The sequence below is a fragment of the Pinus tabuliformis genome, chromosome 6, assembly GCF_031772625.1.
Source record: "Pinus tabuliformis cultivar Carrire ecotype Pingquan chromosome 6, CPIR1, whole genome shotgun sequence".
NCBI lineage: Eukaryota > Viridiplantae > Streptophyta > Pinopsida > Pinales > Pinaceae > Pinus > Pinus tabuliformis.
The window spans coordinates 710,834,465-710,847,847 of record NC_142292.1 but is presented as its reverse complement, the minus strand read 5'-3'; positions in this window follow the sequence as shown (position 1 = coordinate 710,847,847).

The following is a 13,383-nucleotide window of genomic DNA, read 5'->3' as shown; positions in this document are numbered from 1 at the left end:
AAGATCTATCATCATGAGCAACTACGAGAGAGAAGCATCGATCAGGCCACCAATTTTTGATGGGACCAACTTCGTCTATTAGAAGGTAAGAGTCACAGCCTATCTTCAATCTCTTGGAACAGAAGTCTGGGATATCATAGATACATGATACACTTTTCCATCAGCAACTCCTACATATCCGGCTGGTAAGAAGCAATTTGAAAGAAATGCAAAGGCTGACAATACTCTATTAGGATGTCTATCTCAATTAGAATTCATCAAGGTTATGCAGTATAAAACCGCAAAAGAAATATGGGACAAGATCATTCTAAGCTATGAAGGAGATGAACAGGTAAAACGAGAAAAAATTCAAACCCTCAGAATTCAGTATGAAAATCTCAGAATGCACAATGATGAAAGTGTAGCTAACTATTTCCTACGTATAGACGAGATTGTTAATTGTATGAAAAACATGGGTGAAGAAATAAAAGAGGTTTTTGTGGTTGAAAAAGTTCTAAGATCTTTGTCCTCTAAGTTTGAATCAAAAGTTGCTGCAATAGAAGAAAAACATAATCTACAGAACCTTACCATGTCATAGCTGCACGGAATTCTAACTGCTTACGAAATGAGGAAAGGAGGACCATCAGACAGGAGAGAAGCTACATTCAAGGCTTTAGGCAAAGGAGATTACTATGAGTCAGAACATATGTCAGAAGATGAGGAAGAATAAAATTTTGTCAAGAACCTTCAACGGGGTGCTGGAAGATTCAGAGGTAAGTTACCTTTCAAATGTTTTGCTTGTGGAAGGGTCAGTCACTATGCTGCCAAGTGTCCTCATAAAGATAAGCTTGACAAAGGTAAGGAACCTATTAGATGGAACAAGAAACAGAATGTACATAAGAAAAGCTATTACACTCATGAAGACAGTGATGGACTCTCAAATAGTGATGAAGATGAACAAGGTAATGATTATAGACTTTTAATGGCTTTTGAAGATGATGATTTCATGGATGCTATAGATGAAGAAGGTCTTTATGAAGAGATTTCTAAACTCAAAATTTGTCTAGAAGAGAAAAATATGATTATTGAGACTCTGCAATTTAAACTAGCTGAAAAGGAAAAACATCATGAAAAGTTAGAATGTGAAATTGTGGGACTTAGAAAAGAGATTGAGAAAACTAAAGCTCTTAATCTTAGATTTGTTAAAGGATCTGAAACGTTAGATGAGATTATCAAAGTGCAGCATTCTCCACTAATCAAGACAGGTCTAGGATATAGTGAAGAAGCATCTCAAGCACAGAAGCCATCCACCTCCAAAAGTTATATTGATGCAGCAAGGAGAAGTGAACAAATTGACAATCGACAGCAAAGGCACAATGCTGCTCACCAGGTAAATCAGGGACATTTTTCTTCAAGAATGAACAGAGATCACCAAGTAAATCAGGGGCAATCTGCTTCAAGGATAAACAAAAGCTACAACAGACCTTAGGTAAATCATTCTCAATTCGCCTCAAGAATGGATGTTAATGAAAACTACAATCATTCGGTCCGCAGGGTTGATAATCGTAGGAATTTCTTCAATGGCCAATGTTTCTCTTGTCATAACTTTGGACACAAAGTAGCTCAGTGTGTTGCCTACAAAACTATCATGACTAGAGAAGCTCAAAAACAAAGAGTATGACTGGGATCATGAAAAGGACCTACAATAACTTTTCTGCTCTTGAAAAAGAAATAGAATGTTCTATTTGTAATAATTTTGGTCATGAAGATTCTGAATGCAGGAGCAGGTTTCGGCAGACAACTCAGAAGGAGCAAGCCTCAAATATCAAAACATGGAGAATGAAAGAACTACAACCAGAAAGATGTGGTATAGCTTTATATGCGGAAGGGCAGGAAAATCAATGGTACATCGATAATGGATGTTCGAAACATAAGACGGGTGATAAAGAAAAACTTCAGTCATATAGTGCCTTAGAGAAGGAGAAGAAGGTCTCATTTGGAAATGACACCCCTGCGCTCATAAAAGGTAAAGGTTTTGTTCAGTTGAAATAAAAGGTCAAAGCTGGAAATGTTATGTATGTTGATGGCTTAAAGAATAATCTATTGAGTGTCAATCAGATGTGCGATCAAGGAACTGAGGTAATATTTTGATCAAATGGATGTAGTGTTCATGATCTTGATACAGGAAAAACAGTGATCAAAGGCATAAGAACTCCAAATAATTTATATATATTCAAAGAAGGACAACAACAATGCTACCTGAGCAAGAATGATGAACACTAGCTATGGCACCGGAGATTGGGACATTTAAGCTTCTCACAAATAAGAAAAGCATGTAAATACCAGGTAGTTCGTGGTCTTCCAGATATCAGAATTCCAAACAATACAATATGCAAATCATGTCAGTTTGGTAAGCAAACCAGAACTAACTTCCCTGAGAAGGAAGGATCAGCTAGCAGGCCTCTTGAACTTGTCCATACTGATGTATGTGGTCCATCTAGGAAAAGGTCACCTCGAGGAGAAGAATACTTTATATTATTCATTGATGACTTTTCCAGGATGTGTTGGATAGGACTTATGAAGCACAAAGACGAAGCCTTCGAAAAATTCAAATCTTTTAAAGCCTTGGTTGAAAACGAATCAGATCACAAAATTAAATGCCTCAGGTCTGATAGAGGTGGGGAGTTTACCTCAAATGAATTTTTTGATTTTTGTGAAGAACATGGAATAAGAAGAGAATTCTCTACTGCAAGGACTCCTCAGCAAAATGGAGTAGTGGAAAGGATGAACAAAACAGTTCAACAAATGGCTCATGCTATGATGGATGAATCTGGAACTCCCGCAACTTTTGGGGGCAAAGCTGCATTTGCTGCAGTGGTTATTCTCAACAAGACAAATGTTCGGGTGAACAGCACTCAGACTCCTCACGAACTATGGTATGGTAAGACTCCTTCGGTAAAATACTTCGAAATCTTTGGAAGTAAATGCTACATCAAAAACATTGATGAAAATCTTGGCAAGTTTGAACCTAGAGCAGATGAAGGCATTCTCCTTGGTTACTCTCCCCACAGCAAAGCATACAAGTGTTACAATAAAAGGCTTGGAAAAATTATTGAAAGTATTGATGTAGTGGTTGATGAAGAAGAAAGCACTCCTAGGCAGGTAAGATCTGAAGATTTTGAAGATGATGAGGACTATCCATCAACATCAAATCAGATTCATGATGAAGAAGAAACCCATGAGGCGCCAGAAGAACAGATAAGGATAGAAGAAAAGACTCCATCCAGGTACGTTTAGAAGAATCATCCAGAATCTCAAATTTTGGGGCAGAAAGAGGCTAGTATACAAACAAGAAGAACAATTGGAGAAGCTTCAAGCTACTTGGCATTACTCTCCTCCACTGAGCCACAAAATGTAAGAGAGGCATGCAAAGATGAATGCTGGGTCAAGGCAATGGATGAAGAACTTGAGCAGATCGAGAAAAATGGGAGTTGGTTCCTAGACCAAAAGATAAGAATGTCATAGGGACAAAATGGATATTCAAAAACAAGTTAAATGAAAATGGGGAAGTTATTAGAAAAAAAGCCAGACTGGTTTGTAAAGGGTATGCTCAACAAGAAGGAATTGACTTTGAAGAAAAATTTGCTCCCGTTGCTAGACTTGAGGCCATCAGAATGTTCCTTGCTCTCTCTAGCTTTCAGAAGTTCAAAGTATTTCAAATGGACATGAAATATTCCTTTCTAAATGGAGACTTAGAAGAAGAAGTGTACATTGAGCAACCAGATGGATTCATCCTTGGAAATGATCCAAAACTTGTATGCAGACTTAAGAAGGCTCTCTATGGTCTTAAACAGGCTCCAAGGGCTTGGTACTATCATCTGGACAAATACCTTCATCAACAAGGTTTTTCAAAAGGATCAGCAGATAGCAATCTTTATCTAAAAATTGAAAATGACAAATTGCTAATACTTGTTGTGTATGTTGATGATATCATCTTTGGCAGCAATGAAGAATCTTGAGTCAAAACTTTGCATTGGTGATGCAGAAAGAATTCGAAATGTCCTTACTTGGAGAGCTGACATATTTTCTTGGTTTACAAATCCAACAAAATAAAGGCGGTATCTTTTTATCTCAAACCAAGTACCTCAAGCAGATTTTGAAGAAATATGGTATGGAAGATTCGAAACCAGTATGTACCCCTATGGTCACAGGATGCAGCCTCAGTGTGAATGATGAATCAGCAGCAGTGCATCAACCGACCTATAGATCCATGATTGGAAGTCTGCTCTATTTAATAGGTACCCGACTAGACATCATGCATGCAGTGGGAATAGTTGGAAGATTTCATGAAAATCCAAAGGAAACTCATCTTCAGGAAGTTAAGAGAATTTTCAAGTATCTTCAAGGAACTCAAACTATGGCCTATGGTATCCTAGAGATACTGATCTCACACTTCATGCATATACAGATGCGGATTGGGCTGGAAGCATGGATGACAGAAAAAGCACTAATGGTGGTGCATTCTTTATGGGTTCCAGATTAGTATCTTGGTTCAGCAAGAAACAAAGTTCGATTGCTTTATCTACCGCTGAAGCAGAATATGTGGCTGCTGCATCCTGTTGCACACAGCTCCTTTGGATGATGCAAACTTTGCAGGATTTTCAAATCACTTGTACTCCACCTATCTCCATCTTATGTGATAATACAAGTGCAATCAGCATCTCAAAGAACCCAGTCATGCATTCAAAGACCAAGCACATACCAATCAAGTATCATTTTCTCCGAGAACAAGTGCTGGAACAAAAGGTCAAATTGGAATATGTTCCCTCCAAGGAACAAGTTGCTAATATTCTCACCAAACCACTGCCCAGGGAGACATTTGAATACCTCAGACAGAAGCTGGGGGTAGTTGATGCATCATCTTGCTGTTGAAACCTGTATGTTTCCGAGAAATATGGTTGTACGTGAGTTGCATGAAAAGGATCCGCATACATACGTCGATTTATGCAGATACAATCGCGTATATGGTGTTTTGAAGGAAATCAGTAGGGACAGACTCTGGTGGAAGGGAGTCTGATATGGGTCTGACAGAGATCAGCTGGCATAGGTTCAGGGGGAGTAGATAAACTTCTAATAATGCATTGTTGGCATTATCTTGGAAGCTCTTGGTTCAAGTTCACAGCTAATGTTGGTTTCAGGTACAGAAGGAGAACATGGTTGCTGATCTGAATAGTGATTGACAGATGCTGCTGATATTAGCTATTGGTGACTTTCATAGTCTTGCTCTAGATATTTCGTATCTTTGTCATGTATATCTTTTATTATCAAGGTCATGTAACGGCCTATTTTGGTTCCCCACTATGCCTGGGATGAATGATGTAATGTTCCTGGTTATCATATGTAAATTTCTGATGTATCCCCACTTGGTTGGGTGATGGATGTATGTATAGAATCTTTTGGTGATAGGAAGGTCATTTATGATGTATAAGTCATGGTTCTTCTTGAAGAACATATTTTTGCAGATCTTGCCTACAGTCAAGGGGAGCATGTTTAGCTCAGCAGAGCAGAAATTTCAGCATGTACTCAGGGGGAGCATAACCCTTTGCCCTCGATGACAAAGGGGGAGAATGACTTTGAGGATCTTGGGGTTGCCATCAAGTCCAAAGGGGGAGATTGTTGGCATTATGATGCAGGTGTGGTGCTATGGCATAAGGGTTGTCCTTGATGGCAACTCATTCAAGTAGCAGATTAAGTTTAGGCTCTCAAAATAATGAAGAAAATGAGATATCTGCAGGTTCCTATTCATACAGATGCGGACTTAGGCAGGGTCCACAGGTTCTCCGTTCAAAAAGTGTGGACATATTCGCATGTGTTCTGAACAAAAGGTGCGGTCCAAAAATTCACAGACTTTCATGCAGAGAAAAATGCACACATGTGGGAAGTCTTATGGTTGGTCCATGGTATTTAGTCCGACAGTTTTTGAACCTATGGTTTTGATTTGTGGTTTTGCATCTAAAGTATTGAACCCCGGTATTGGGTCCCTTGTATTGGATCTCTATGGTTTTGTTCCATGGTTTGAGAAAGGCCTAGACTATAAAAAGGGAAAGGAGATCATTTGGCTAGACACTTGGAGGTTGAATATCTTATATTAAATAATATTTGAAATGCTGGTGATCGATTGGTGAGTTATTGATAAATCTGAATCAAGGAGAAACCTGAGCATTACAAGGCGAATTTTCTATTGGATCGAGATCTCCTTGGCGTATGATCAGATCTGTAAATCTGAGGTATGATTGAAAACTGATAAATTTGTCTATACCCAGAGGTGCGCAGGCCCGAGACAGCACACGTGCAGAGGTACGCAGCACAGCAGACAGTGCAGGTGCGGAGATACGCAGTGCAGCATACGGCACAGGTGCAGAGGTGCGCAGTGCAACAGACGGCGCAGGTGCGGAGGCGCACAGCGCAGCAGATAGTGCAGGTGCAGAGGTACACAGTGTAGCATGCGGCGCAGTTGCGGAGGTATGCAGAGTAGCAAAAAGTTCATTGCGGAGGTACGCTGGGAAGCAGACTGAACAGGTGCGGAGGTGTGCAGTATGAGCACACAGACAGTGCAGTGATCCGCAGGTTTCACACAGCAAAGTTGCGGATATCCGCAGGTTTATTTTGGTGAAGTTACGGACTTTTCTCTTGAAATATGTTTTAGCTGCTCTTGTCTGTTACTGCTGTGCTCAGGGTTCTAAATTGGTGTCTGATTAGTAGTACTGTGTTCCTGAGAAGTTATTTTCAGATCTATTTGATGTTTGATTGATATTCATGGATCCAGTATGAAAATTTATGAAACATGGTCCTTGGAAGAGAAGAGAAGGTTGTAGCCTTCTGTAGGTCAGCACCTACGTACTAGTACTTCAACTAGTACAAGAGCTAAGGGGGTTGTAGCTCCCTTCCAGGAGAGGCTGGAGAACGAGAGAAGGTTGTAGCCTTCTACAGGTAGAAGCCTGCGTACTGGTATAAGTCTGCACCAATACAAGATTATTGTAAACAGAAGTTTCTAATTAAAAGAAGATAGAGACGAATTGCAGCAGGTGGTTTTCACCCACATTGGGTTTCCACCTTATATCTGGTGTTCTTATGTGTGATTATCTTCTGCTCTATTTTTGGTCACTATTTATATGATTCTGATGCACAGATTAATGATCGTTAAATTATAAGTCTGCATGGTTTTAACATATATGATCTGGGTGTGAAATTAAAAGAATTGACTTGATAATACTAATTCACCCCCCGCCCCCTCTCAATATTATTTTCAACATATTTATATATTTCTTTTAGCACCAAATTGAAATCATGGTAAAAATACGAATATCCCATTAAATATGACCTAAAGATGATTCAAAGAATATCACCTTTAGTCTGAGCACGTGGCAGAGTAATTTCTGAGGTGTGAAGTTTTATTAGAGGCATTGTTTGTTTATTTGTTTTGGTTAGAAAATGATTTTCTCTTGCTTTTATGTGACTTTCAATTTATCATATCTAGCATGTTGAGAAATGGGAAAGAATAATGTGTGACATTTATCTTGCAGAAATTGATGTTGAATGAAAGAATAAAGAGTTTAACCAAGCTACAATTCGCTTTGGTAAAGGTAGAGGGACATCTTAAAAATTTACCTAAGAATACACCATATACATAGTTTGAACATAAGTAATATATGGCTTTTTCGTTTGCATATATGTTCTTTTTTCTATCCAAGATATCACAGCAAGACAAATATTGATATTGTAGAAATTGTTAGAGGACCTCATTGAGGTCAATTTTTTTGATGTTCTACTTGATTGATACATTCTCATGACAGGAAGGCTTTAAATACGAATTAATATGTTACCAAAACAAATTATATTCAAAGTTTATACATATAAAAGATAAAAACAAATGTCAATTCCTTCATTTGATTGTTACTTGACTCTGGTGTGGGCAGGTTACATGAAATGTGATTGGAAAAAGGATGGGGAGACAATATAGAGATCATGTCTTGGACATAATTCATTTGTTGTTGGAGATCCTTTAGGAACTTCAGCCATCGACTTTGGAAATGTTTCTAGTAAGTATTCCTATGGTTTTTAATGTTCTGATTCTTTTACCTCATGGTTATTTTGGGCAAGCAAACGTTTTAGGAATGCGTGACAAGATATCGATGGACAGGTAAACAATTTTTTTATAATTGCAATGTCCATTCCATGATATCCTCTCTTTATTGTTTGATTGTTTTTTGCACATTTATTTTGATTTTTTTTTTGTATTTTAACTATGAAATTGAGAGTACTTGGTATTATGTCTATTTAAACAACAACCAAAGATTCAAGATGAAATTAATATTACATGATATTGATTGAAATCCTTTTAACTATTTTGTATTGAAAGATTTTCATGATTATTAGAAAAGTTTACTTTCATGTTGTTATTTGAGAACATGTTGTTTATATACTTGACCAAGTTCATGCATTAGACAACAAATTGTTGTCACGAATAAAATGACAAGGATTAGACATCACACCTCAGATTATTTGTTTTAACAAGTTATTTACAGCTTGATATTTTTAGAATGTAACTTAGTTGGCATGATTGTGCCTAAGCTTTCTCTGAAGGTTGAATACTAAGTTACTAAGGTGTTATTTTCTATGGTGACTTTAATTTGTTTATACAGGTCATGATCTGGCCACATAGTGACCATTATCTCTCAACTGAAGAAAACTTGTTCGAGTTTCTTGCTCTTATGGGGAAGAATGGATTTGACATTGTTGATGTTGAGGTATATGTAATATAAATCCTTTATAATCTACTTTCATTTATATTCTAGTGTTCATTGTATTTCATGTCTTACACTCTATATTCTACGTTCTTTTGTTTTTAGAAAAGGAAATTAGTATTAATGGTAAGCAGCAGGATTTGAATAAAGATGAGAACACTAACACTGGAGTGACAAATGAAAAAAGAGAGAGACGAGAACCAGTCTAGTGGTATCCTTAAATCTAATATCCCACATAAGACACACACACAGAGACTGATGTTCAAGTATTCATAGTTGGTGAATTCACCTACAATGACTTGACAACACAATGATAATGTTTTATAGTGATGAAACAACATTTCATGTGTAAATTGTAGTCCACCCAATGTTAAGTTGGAAACTCATATTGTAATACTCGACATTTCATATAATATAATTTTTGTGGTTGAAATTATTTATAGTTGCACTTGATATTGTTTAGTATTTTAATTAACATATGTAATTTTGAATTTTCATATTAGATGAACCAATTCACATTATATGATGTTTTTTTTAATTTAGTAGCACAACCATACTAATTAATCTATGTTGATTAATAATGAACACATAAAATCAATCTAAAACTACTAAATCAGTAGTTTATATCAATTAATGATGAACACAAATAAAATGAATATATGACTAAATTAGTCATTTATAATGATTATTAATGAAAATAAATGAAATGAATATAAACTATTAAATTAGTCGTTTATATAATGAATATGAAACTACCAAAAAAAATATAAATGACTATTGCAAATGATTAATTTTTCATTACAAATGAAAACTAAATTTTCCATATATACAACTATTAGTAGCTAATCTACAGTATCTTATAACACGACAAAAATTTAGTCACATTTCTTTGGTCATTAATTGGTTTCAAACAACGACCAAAATTTGCATATATATGACTATAGTAGCTAATCTAGAGTATCTTATAACACGACCAACATTTTGGTCATATTTCTTTGGTCATTAATTAGTTTTCTCAGATGATCATATAGTAATATATTTTGTTGTATATTTGGTCATTAATTGTGGCAATTAATGACTAAATCAATAACTAAATTAATGACCAAATTAATGACTAAATATACTGCTAGATGGTAAAATTGAGACAATCAATTAATGACTAAGCTAAAACTGACTAAAAGTTGGTCGCGTTATAAGATACTGTAAATTAGCTACTACTAGTCACTGACTGAAAAATAGTCATTTATATGCAAATTTTAGTCGTTGTTTTAGTAACTAATTAGCCATTTTGTATTAGTGGTATTTGAATTTACACTTTGGGGGGTCAATCTCTTACGTGTCATTTTTTCACAATGAGGAAAAATACCCTGGAATCAAATCTCTTGCTAAATGACAAGCTATTCTCAGCAATCCCCTACAACTCTGGAGTAAATACCATTCAGAGGAGTATAATAATCCTATATTACATTGCTTCAAAACCATAATTTCAAGCATTATCTCATTTTACGTATCAAAAAATTGCGCAATCAAAGGTTCAGACATTTTTCCCTGCACACAGTGCCACACTTCTCTCTTTCAAAAGGTGCGACAACCTTTCTAACTAGGTGAAAAAAAAAAATTAAAAGTCTAGAACCTTTTTGAGGCATCTTATCCTCAACCACCTAGACTCGAGCTCCTACCTTGTTGGACCTCATCCCAAGATTCATGGAGCTAATCCCATCTCTCATGGAACCTACTCCTCCTTATGTGGATCTCATCCCTTGAGATATGGATCTCCAACCTCCCACTCTTCTCCTATAAATACAAAGTTGCTCCAAGGAGAAGGGGTTGTCTTTTTTAGCGCCCACGCCCTTATACTGCCCATTTTGAGATTGAGATTAAAGGCTTGTTGTGTGAAGGAGGACTGAGATATTTTATTGGAGACTCCAACATCAAGGCACATGGTTGTAAATCTTTTGTCTTTATCATTAATAAAAATACGTGTTTCTTCCCATATGAATTTGTTTCAATGTTTATTCTAAGACTCCTTGATCTCTTACATAGTTTATGATTGAATCTTTGTTATATTTTTATGCTTTGATCATTTGTTTGGTTATGTCTTTGTAGGTTTCCTCTTGGAGGATCAAAGGAAAAAGGTTAAAAACTACAAAGGATAGTGGAAAGGATCATCAATGAACATTTCATGAAAAGGTATAAGCTTTGCATCCTCTTCATCTTTGTGAGTCAATCATAAATTAGGGAATGTTTACATTTATTTGTTTGATTGTTACAAGTCTTGGTTTCCAAGCCTAGGGAGATCTTGTTCTCTCTGTAGAATGAGATCTGTCTGGATAACACAAGGATATGGTTGCAAATAAATGTCCAAGCACAAATGGTTTCATGACTAATTTTTTTCAAGGCTTGCTAGTCCATGATAAAGGAGAGCATCTAGGAAGCTATAGAAAAGTCAAGAAAAATAGGGTGACTGCTCAAATCTTTCAATTCCGCTTTCTTGGCTCTCATTCAAAAGAGAAAGTGACAAACACAACATATAAGTTTAAACATATTTCCTTATGCAATGACATTTTCAAAATTACAAGTTCATTGCTTCTCAGTTAAAACCCATTCTCAAAATCATCATCTCACCTAAACAAGGAGGTTTTGTGGAAGGCCATCAAGTCCTTAATGGTAAGATCCTAGCTCTCGAGGCTATCCATTCTCTAAAAACCCTAAAACACCTAAGGATGTTTATAAAGATAGAGATGTCTAAATCTTATGTCCATTTAAACCAACCCTTCCTAAAACAAATGCTTTAATACTTTAGCTTTAGCTAGGAATGGATTACATGGGTAAGAAATTTGGTTTCCTCAATCTTTTTATTTATTTTTGTCAATGGCTCCCTATGGAAACTCTTCAATCCATTTAGATGGATGAGAAAAGATGATCCTATATCCCCCTTCCTCTATATCATTACCATTGGAGGTCTCATAGGATTTATCAAACAGGAAATCCATGAGAGCTAGCTCTAAGGTCTATAACTATTTTATAACCTCTCTATTTTCTAACCTACATTGCATTTGATGATACTCTTCTTATGGGAAAACCATTGATACATGAAGCTATGGCATTCAAGAATGCTTTATATTTATTCATGGAAATTCTCAAGAAAAATAATTAATAATTCCAAGTTGTAAATTGTATTTTTCACTACCCTTGTTCCTATCCAACAAAATATCTCCAAAGTTCTCTTTTTTAGCAATCTTTTCTTCCCTCTAAATATTTTGGGGTGGGCCTTCTACACAAAGCTCTAAGAAATGTATCAAACCTTCCTTCCCTCTAAATATTTGGGGGAGGCCTTCTAAATAAAGCTCTAAAGAATGTACCCTAGGATGAACTCCTTACTAAGTTGGATTCTAAACTATCCAACTGAACCTTTCATTTTCTTACTCTTCCTGGACATTCCTTCTCATCAAGTTTGTTTTACATGCAATGTTGTTGTATATATTTTCTATGTTGGTGTAGCCCTAAATGTTATTGAGAAAATAAAAAATATACAACTGTCCTTTTTGTGTAGTAATCCAAACATAGAAAGGAACTAAGTACTTGTGTCTTGGGATAAGGTCCACTAACTGGAGGAGGAGGAAGGTCTCAACATTAAGGATCCCCTCCCAATGGGTAGGGCGTTACCCTGGCAGAAATAGATACAATGAAAATGAGAATTGTGGGTGGAGGTATGGGAGTCCAAATATAATAGAGTACAAGATAATTCTTTAGTTGAATGTATGGGACTATCTGGGCTCACTAATTTGAAATAATGTTTGGAAAAGACAAAAAACTTATTCAAGGCCACTATTTTTGGGAGGTTTGCAATGGAAACTTAGTTCTCTTTTGGGAGGATGCATGAAAACAAGAACCTATCCTAAGACGAGATGAAACATTATCCTATGTAACCCCTCTGCCCCCCAAAAATAAGAAGAAAAAAAGGCAACATTGGATGGGTACAAATTAATCAATATTGAAGAAATTTCAATAATACCATATGTAGCAGCACTTGTGGGTGGAAACCATGTGTTTCCTAGCCTATGCAATGGTTGTCCAATTCTAAGGGGGATATGGAGGCTAGGCTCCAGTCTAAAATAATTGACATTAATGATGAGGAGGAAATTTTAAGGTGGGTTTGGAGAGGCGACGGAAAATTTTGCATTAAGAAGGCTTACCAATTCATTTCAAGATGGGGTGAAACAAGAAGCTCAACTTTCTGGGAAAATATTTGAAACAAAAGACTCTAGTTGAAGGTCTCAACAATCTTGTGGTTTCTAATGAAAAATAAAACTCTAACCAATGATGAAGTTGTACGAAGATTGCAAGGAAATAGGTAGTTTATGGGATAGACGAGTTGATCCTTTTACACATAGATGGATGTGAACATAGTATTTTGGACACCCTCGAGTATTGATGAGTAAAATTATTGCAAAATTGTACCCAAAACTTGGCTTGGAACTCATTCTCGGGATTCCTCTTATGGAATGTCTAGAAGCAGAAAAAAATATGTATCTTTAAATATTTAGACCTTTTGTTACAATTGATGTGCAATAAATCAACAAAAAACATCAAGGAGACT